Source organism: Hemitrygon akajei, chromosome 8 (assembly GCF_048418815.1).
Source record: "Hemitrygon akajei chromosome 8, sHemAka1.3, whole genome shotgun sequence".
NCBI classification, from domain to species: Eukaryota; Metazoa; Chordata; class Chondrichthyes; order Myliobatiformes; family Dasyatidae; genus Hemitrygon; species Hemitrygon akajei.
This window is the reverse complement of record NC_133131.1, coordinates 176,286,939-176,296,911: the sequence shown is the minus strand read 5'-3', so window position 1 is coordinate 176,296,911 and position 9,973 is coordinate 176,286,939.

The window sequence follows — 9,973 nt, the reverse complement described above, 5'->3', positions numbered from 1 at the left end:
GCCACCATTCAGATAATAATCTGTTTTCCTGTTCTTGCAACCAAAGTGGGTAACCTCACATTTATCCACATTAAATTGCATCAGCCATGAATTTGCCCACTCACCTAACCTATCCAAGTCACCCTGCATCCTCTTAGTATCCTCCTCACAGCTAACAACGCCGCCCAGCTTTGTGTTATCCGCAAACTTGGAGATGCTGCATTTAATTCCCTTGTCTAAATCATTAATATATATTGTAAACAACTGGGGTCCCAGCACTGAGCCTTGCGGTACCCCACTAGTCACTGCCTGCCATTCTGAAAAGGTCCCGTTTACTCCCACTCTTTGTTTCCTGTCTGCCAACCAATTCTCTAACCACATCAATACCATACTCCCAATACCGTGTGCTTTAAGTTTGCACACTAATCTTCTGTGTGGGACCTTGTCAAAAGCCTTTTGAAAATCTAAATATACCACATCCACTGGCTCTCCCCTATCCACTCTACTAGTTACATCTTCAAAAGATTCTATAAGATTCGTCAGACATGATTTTCCTTTCACAAATCCATGCTGACTTTATCCGATGATATTGCCGCTTTCCAAATGTGCTGTTATCACATCTTTGATAACCGACTCTAGCATTTTTCCCCACCACCGATGTCAGACTAACCGGTCTATAATTCCCCGGTTTCTCTCTCCCTCCTTTTTTAAAAAGTGGGATTACATTAGCCACCCTCCAATCCTCAGGAACTAATCCAGAATCTAAGGAGTTTTGAAAAATGATCACTAATGCATCCACTATTTCTTGGGCTACTTCCTTAAGCACTCTGGGATGCAGACTATCTGACCCTGGGGATTTATCTGCCTTTAATCCCTTCAATTTATCTAACACCACTTCCCTACTAACATGTATTTCCCTCAGTTCCTCCATCTCACTAGACCCTCGGTCCCTTAATATTTCCGGAAGATTATTTATGTCCTCCTTAGTGAAGACAGAACCAAAGTAGTTATTCAATTGGTCTGCCATGTCTTTGTTCCCTATGATCAATTCACCTGTTTCTGACTGTAAAGGACCTACATTTGTCTTGACCAATCTTTTTCTTTTCACATATCTATAAAAGCTTTTACAGTCAGTTTTTATGTTCCCTGCCAGCTTTCTCTCATAATATTTTTTCCCTTTCCTAATTAAGCCCTTTGTCCTCCTCTGCTGGTCTCTGAATTTCTCTCAGTCCTCAGGTGTGCCACTTTTTTTTTGCTAATTTATATGTTTCTTCTTTAGACTTGATACTATCCCTAATTTCCCTTGTCAGCCACAGGTGCACTACCTTCCCTGGTTTATTCTTTTGCCAAACTGGGATGAACAATTGTTGTAGTTCATCCATGCGATCTTTAAATGCTTGCCATTGCATATCCACCGTCAACCCTTTAAGTATCATTTGCCAGTCTATCTTAGCTAATTCACGTCTTATACCTTCAAAGTTACCCTTCTTTAAGTTCAGAACCTTTGTTTCTGAATTAACTATGTCACTCTCCATCTTAATGAAAAATTCCACCATATTATGGTCACTCTTACCCAAGAGGCCTCACACGACAAGATTGCTAACTAACCCTTCCTCATTGCTCAATACCCAATCTAGAATGGCCTGCTCTCTAGTTGGTTCCTCGACACGTTGGTTCAGAAAACCATCCCGTATACATTCCAAGAAATCCTCTTCCTCAGCACCCTTACCCATTTGGTTCACCCAATCTATATGTAGATTGAAGTCACCCATTATAACTACTGTTCCTTTATTGCACGCATTTCTAATTTCCTGTTTAATGCCATCCCCAACCTCACTACTACTGTTAGGTGGCCTGTACACAACTCCCACCAGCGTTTTCTGCCCCTTAGTGTTATGCAGCTCTACCCATATCGATTCCACATCCTCCAGGCTAATGTCCTTCCTTTCTATTGCATTAATCTTCTCTCTAACCAGCAATGCTACCCCACCTCCTTTTCTTTCCCGTCTATCCCTCCTGAATATTGAATATCCCTGGATGTTGAGTTCCCATCCTTGGTCACCCTGGAGCCATGTCTCTGTGATCCCAACTATATCATATTAATTAATAACTATCTGCACATTCATTTCATCCACCTTGTTACGAATGCTCCTCGCATTGACCCACAAAGCTTGTAGCCCAAGTAACTCAGGCTTGTTTTTACAACATTCTTAGCCTTTATACAATTATGTTGAAAAGTGGCTATTTTTGATTTTTGCCCTGGATTTGCCTGCCTGACACTTTTACTTTTCACCTTACTACTTTTTGCTTCTACTCTCATTTTACACCCCTCTGTCTCTCTGCACTTGTTCCCATCCCCCTGCCACATTAGTTTAAAGCCTCCTGAACAGCAGTAGCAAACGCTCCCCCTAGGACATTGGTTCCAGTCCAGCCCAGGTGCAGACCGTCCTGTTTATACTGGTCCCACCTCCCCCAGAACTGGTTCCAATGCCCCAGAAATTAGAATCACTCCCCCTTGCACCATTTTTCAAGCCACGTATTCATCTGAAATATCCTCTTATTTCTACTCTGACTAGCACGTGGCACTGGTAGTAATCCAGAGATTATTGCCTTTGTGGTCCTACTTTTTAGTTTATCTCCTAACTCCCTAAATTCACCTTGTAGGACCTCATCCCATTTTTTACCTATACAGTTGGTACCTATGTGTACCACGACCACTGGCTGTACACCCTCCCATTCCAGAATGTCCTGCAGCCGCTCAGAGACATCCTTGACCCTTGCACCAGGGAGGCAACATACCATCCTGGAGTCTCGTTTGCGGCCGCAGAAACGCCTATCTGTTCCCCTTACAATCGAATCCCCTATCATTATAGCTCTCCCACTCCTTTTCCTTCCCTCCTGTGCCACAGAGCCACCCATGGTGCAATGAACTCGGCTGCTGCTGCCTTCCCCTGATGAGACATCTCCCCCAACAGTATCCAAAACAGTATATCTGTTTAGGAGGGAGATGACCTCAGGGGACTCCTGCACTACCTGCCTACTGCTACGCTGTCTAGTGGCCACCCCTTCCCTTTCTGCCTGTGTAGCCCTTACCTGTGGTGTGGCCAACTCACTGAACATGCTATTCACGACTTTCTCAGCATCGCGGATGCTCCAGTATGAATCCAATCGCAGCTCCAGACGCTCAATGCGGTCTGCCAGAAGCTGCAGTTGGACACACTTCCTGCACACATAGTCGTCAGGGACATTGGAAGTATCCCTGATTTCCCACATGCTGCAGGATGAACAAACCACGGGGCCGATCTCAGCTGCCATGACCTACCCAATACTTGCCTCAACTTTTGAAACTTTCTCCTTTGAAAGGAACTTACCCGGCCTTACCTCACTTGGAGTGAAGCTCGTCCTCAGCCTCTTCTCGTCAAAGCCTCTCGAGTCAAAGCCTCAAATCTCCACTCCTTCACTGGCCCATTCACTCACTGACCACTTTCCACAGGCCGCTCCGCTTGAGGTAACCCTCTATTTATTTGTTTGAGCTTTTCAAACTGCTTGGTCACCTGACCTCGATTGACCGTGTTCCATTTTATTCACCTGATTATACAAAGGATATCATTAAACTGTAAAGAGTGCTAAGAATATTTATAAGAATGTTTCCAAGACTCAAGGGACTAGGTTATTGGGAGAGGTTAGACAGGGTGGGGGTGTAGGAGACCAAGGGGTGACTTCGTGGAGGGATATAAAATCAATGGGGGCATGCACAGAGTGGGTGGTCTTTCTCCAGGGTTTGGGAATCAAGGCCCAGACAACATGAACAGCATTACAAAAAGTAATCCCATCCACCGGTACTTGGTCCTTAGTTTCCACACGTTATTTTGTTTTTATTGAGATTTCGAGCTTTGATTCTGATATCCATTTACAAATTGTCTGGGTGCAGGTGGAGGAGATAAGGGAACATAATGGTTTGGCATCGACAAGATGGGCCAAAAGGCCTGCTTCCGTGTTCTGTGACACTATTGACCTCATATCTGTGGCTTATACAGTAACTATATTTGTATAAGGCTCTTGCCAGGCAGCTGTGAATACTTTGATACATTAAACATGCTGAATAACACGTTGTTGTTGCCATCTAGCTGAAATATTAATTAATTCACACCAACCTAACCCGGACACATTCACCGGCCAGTGTCAAATTCTGGCCTGGAATATCGGAATGGAGACACAGGTAATGACTGAAGGAAGATGTATCCCAAAAAATGAAAGATAAGTAATCAAGGTTCAAAGTTCAAAGTAAATTTACTATCAAAGTACGTACATGTCACCATATACAACCCTCAGATTCATTTTCTCACAGGCATTCACCGTAAATACAAAGAAACACAATAAAATCAGTGAAAAATTGCAACAAACAGGGCGGACAAACGACCGGCATGCAAAAGACAACAATGTGCCAATTCAAAATGTAAAAAATAATTACATAAGCAATAAACATTGAGAACAGGCTATAATGAGTCCATAGTTTGCGGTCCTAATGGCAGTAATAGTAAGAACTTTATTTATGGAGCACTTATCACTCAGCGGATGTGGTTTAAAGTGATTTATGATGGGATAAAGTGCAAACATGAAAATAATATAAAAAATACCATAGGCAGCTGGGACGTGGCATCCATTGAGTCAGTGGTGAGGGGGGCAAATGCAACGTCAGCATTCATTTCCAGAGGTTGGAATATAACAGCAAGGATGTGAGGCTGAGGCTGTATAGGGCACTGGTGAGGCCTCACCTGGGGTACTGTGAACAGTTTAGGGCCCTTACCTAAGAAAGGATGTGCTGGAACTGGAGAGGGTTCAAAGGACATTCATGAAAATGATTCCAGGATTGAATGGCTTGTCATAGGAAAAGCATTTGATGGCTTTGGGCATGTAATCACTGGAACTTAGAAGATGAGGGGTGACCTAATTTAAACCTATCGAACGGCGAAAGGCCTCGATAGAGTGGATGTGGAGAGGATACTTCTGATGGTGGGAGAGTCTAAGACAAGAGGACACAGCCTCAGAATACAGGGACGTCCTTTTAGAACGGAAATTTGGAGGAATTTCTTTAGGCAGGGTGGTGAATCTGTGGAATTTGTTGCCACAGGCGGCTGTGGAGGCCGAGTCTCATGGATGTTTAAGGTAGAGGTTGACAGATTCTTAATTGGTCAGGGCACGAAGGGTTATGGGGTAAAGGAAGCAGAACGGGGCTGAAGATGATTCCTGTGGTGGGGGAGTCTAGGACCAGAGAACACAGAATCAGAATAGAGGGGCCTTCTTTTAGAATGGAGATGAGGAGGAATTTCTTCAGCCAGAGGGTGGTGAATCTGTGGAATTCATTGCCACAGATGGCTGTGGAGGCCAGGTCGTTGGGTGTATTTAAGGCAGGTGTTGGTAGATTCTTAATTAGTCAGGGCATGAAAGGATACAGGAGAAGGTAGGAGTTAGAAGACAGAGGTCATGGATGACGGGTGAAAGGTGAGAAGTTTCAGGGGAATGTGAGGGGAGACTGCTTCACTCAGAGGGTGGTGAGACTCTGCAATGACCTGCCAGCACAAGTGGTGCATGTGAGCTCGATTTCAATGTTTATGAGAAGTTTGGATAGGTACATGGATGTTAGAGATATGGAGGGCTACTGTCCTTGTGTAGGTTGATGGGAGAAGGCAGTTTAAATGGTTCTGGCATGGACTAGATGGGCTGAAGGGCTTGTTTCTGTGCTGTTCTTCTCTATGACTCGATGATTCTGTTGGGACTGAGAAGAAATTGGATCAGCCATGATGAAATTGCAGAGCAGACTCAATGGGCCAAATGGTCTAATTCTGCTCCCTATATCTTACAGTGTTATGGTTTTATAATAAGAAAGATGGTAATAAAAGACACAAAGATGTTAGTTAAAGCAAGGTTAAATAAATAGGTTTTGAGCAGTGTTTAAAAGTATAAAACAGAGTCTTCATCCCTTATAGTTTTCGGGTTTGAATTCCAGTTTAGGAACGTAGTTCAAAAAAGCTGACCTGCCAATGGTTTAAGTTTAAGAGACCAGCGGAAGAAGATCTGAGAGTTTGAATAGGATTAGAAAACAAAAACAATTCTGTGTTGTACTCCGGTCCCACATCATTGAGAGCTTTAAAAGCAAGTAAGGGAACTTTAAAATCAGTTTGAAAATATACAGGAAAACAATAGAGAATTGATAAAAAAAGGAGAATCCTTATGGATTCTTGATGCACCATCAATAACTCTCGGAGACGGGAGGCGAACGATAGGCTTTTATTAGCTGCAAGAGACCACGATTAGTAGCAAGAGACCACCACACAACATCCTGGAGACTGAGGGAGGAGCAGTGCCTCCAATCGCCTTTATACAGGAGTCTGTGGGAGGAGCCAGCAGAGGGGCGTGTCCAGACAGGTCTATGTAGTTCACCACAATTCTATATTACATGCAGAAGTGTAATTAGAGAGAGCAGGTTCCCTTGAAAATCAGTGTGCGACTAGTCTCTGTGGAGCCATGGGAGGTGGGGGAGATTTGAGATGAATACGTGTTGCACATAAATACATGGAAGCCAGTGAGTTCAGAAGAGGGAATAGTGATATCCTGAAGTTCAAAATAAGTTTAGTCTCTGAGTACGTACAATTCTGTGCAAAAGTCTTAGCACCCTAGATTTTTTATATGGTTTCAGAGCTGTGATCTCAACATCATCGAGACTGTCTGGGATTACCTGGAGAGACAGATGCAAGCAAGACAGCAAAAGAACTGTGGCAAGTTCTCCAAGATCCTTTGACCAACCTATCAGCTGATTTTCTTATAAAACTGCACGACAGTGTACCTACGAGAACTGACACTGTTTTAAAGGCAAAGGCTGGTCACACCAAATATTGATTTAATGTTATTTTACTGTTTATTACTCTTCATAATATTTTTTTTATCTTTAAAAACTTTTCATTATTTTTGAAAGCACCTTCACTTTACAGAATTTTTTTCACAGTAAACAGTTGACCTTTCAGGCCAAAACCCATTCTGATGAACGGTTTCGCCTAAAGCGTTGACAGTATTCTTTTTCCACAGATGCTGCCCGACCTGCTGAGTTCCTCCGTAATTTTGTGTGTGTTGCTCTGGACTTCTAGCATCTGCAGAATCTCCTATGTTTAGGATACTCACCACTCCTCATCTACAGCAGTTTAAGTTAAAGGCCAATTCTGCACAGACCTCTGAGAGAGTAGAGACACTGTCATGCCTTCTTTGTGATTACACTTACATACTGGTCCAAGGGCTGATCTCCAAGGAGGGAGTGTTGGAGGTGTCACAGGTGTATAAGAATAGCGTGTGCAAGAGACTCGCAGGTTTTCCTTTGTCTCCAGGGTCTCATCGTCACACTGGTGTCATGGCCAGTGCTGAAGAACCATTGGGAAAGTATACAGGAGGGCGCACACGTACAATGTCTGAAATACATCTTATGGAAATGTTTGTTTGATGATGAACTTCAATAAAAAATAAATTACAAAAAAAAAGTAAAGACACTACCTGGAAGAAGGCGGTGGCAAACCACTTCTGTAGATAAAAAATGCACAAGAACTGCCGGAGGTGCATCCAGCTGCAGCTTCTGATTTCCAAAGCAAAGCTTCGAGCCAGTGTTCTCTGAGTTGGACAACCCACATCACGGGTGAGCGAGAAGAGCTACCTTTTAATTAGGGCGGCGATCGAGATTTCAAAGGCAGAGGTTCCCGGCAGTTGTTCTGAGTTGCAGAGCGACCAATCAGCAAAAGGGATTCATTAGAAAGAGCCAATAAGATAGTTGTTTTGCAGTTGCAGTACACAGTAATAATAAGCTATCAATTACAATAAGATTTTAAAAAATTAAATAAGTAGTGAAAAAGAGGGGAAATAGTCAGGCAGTGCCCATTGGTTCATAAATCTGACGGCAGAGGGGAAGAAGCTGTTCCTAAAACGTTGAGTATGGCTCAAGCAGGTGGTACTTTCTCCCAGATGGTGGTCATGAGACAGAGGAATGTGCTGGGTGATGGGGGTCCTTAATGATGGATGCTGCCTTCCTGAGCTATCGTCATTTGAAGGTGTCCTGTGCGCCGGAGATGCTAGTGGCCATGATGGAGCTGGAGAGTTTACAACTCTCTGCAGCTTTTTCCGAACATGTGCAGTGGCCCCTCCGTACCAGATGGTCACGTAACTTTCTGCAGCTTTGTTTTAATTTAAACTAATCCCATCTGACTTTGCAACCCTTCTTATATGAGCCTCCCTCCAGTCTTCGGCACCTCTCCTGTGGCTAACGAAGATGGAAGTCTCTGAGCCAGAGTCTCTGCTGACTTCTTGTAATGTGAAGGGTTGGAAGGTGCTTCCAAGGTGCTGGAAGCTGATTGGCCCATTTGAGAGCTGATCAGCTCTTTCCCATTGGTTGCCTTGCTCGCCAGGGCTCCAGAACCTGTTTTCAGGTGTCACAGGTGTATAAGAATAGCGTGTGCAAGAGACTCGCAGGCTTTCCTTTGTCTCCAGGGGCTCATCGTCACACTGGTGTCATGGCCAGTGCTGAAGAACCATTGGGAAAGTATACAGGAGGGCGCACATGCACACCATCTGGTTGTTGAATGTTTAGTTCTGTATTTGTGTAGCTTGGGGAGACCAAATGAAGTACCCGTTGAGTTTGAAGTGTTACTGAACGTTTACTGTCGCAGTTTGTGTAACTTGAGGTGGCTGAAGTGTTTGGTCAAATGTTTCACTGTTTGTCAGTAAATAAATTGTTAATGTGCGTATTCATAACCAGCATCTTCTTTCTCACTTACCAAACCTGTGAACCTGCTTCCTTGCTTCCCACAACACCTGAGGCACACCTTGTCATGTCCTGGGATCATCTACCTTTATCCATGTCAAAACCTCCAACACTCCCTCCTTGGAGAGCAGCCCTTGGACCAGTATGTAAGTATAATCATATATATCACAAATCTCCACATAGTATTTATCTGAGGTATACACTTATAGAAAAGAGTGGAAAGAAAAAACAAGCAAAAGGAAAGAACTATGTACAAGTAGGGAGTGATCTTTTTTTTAAACAACAGATTCATTGATTTGTGAGGATAAAATCAGGTCTATGAGGCATTATGTAGTTAAACCATTTTTCCCAGTATGAATCAAATTGTTCCAACTTATGATTAACAGATGCTGTTATCTTCTCCATTTTGTAAATGTCCATTGTAATTTCCATCCATGTATTTAAAGTTGGGCTCTCCTGTGATAACCATTTCCTAGTAAGAGTCTTTTTACCAGCCACCAACAGTGTATTCATTAAATATTTATCTCTTTTCAACCATTCTTGAGGTATACATCCAAAGTATATGGTCTTACTCTCTAAGGGTATTTCACATTTAAAGATGTCTTGTAGGGCATTGCGTATCCCCCTCCAATAGTTTTTGATAACAGGGCAGTCCCAAAAAATATGATAATGATCGCATTTTGATTTCCACAATTTCTCCAGCAAACAAGGAGGTTACTATCATAATGGGATTTCTGAGAGGGTGTAATAAAATATCTTATCAAGTTTTTCCATCCAAACCCTCCATTTCTGTGAATGGTTTAACTGGTACACTTCCATTGATATCTCCATATTGTTGTCCATTCATCCTCTGATATAATTATCCCTCCTTCCTTCTCCCATTTTGTTTTAATGTATGAAGTCGAATGTGTTTTAAGATTTGACAACCCTTATACATGCTTGAAATGATTCTACTACTGTTATCTGAATTATATGCTTTTCTAAATAGCTCTATCAAGCATGTACTTGCCTTGGTTACATTTTTAAGCATCTTATTAACATGTTGTCGCATCTGTAAATACCGATAGAAATCTTGTTTTTCTAATAAGTGTTTCTCTTTAAGCATTTCAAGACTGAACAATGTTCCTTCTTTCGTTATGTTGCAAAGAATTGTTATTCCTTTAGTTGTCCAGTCCTTAAATCCAGCATCCAACTTAT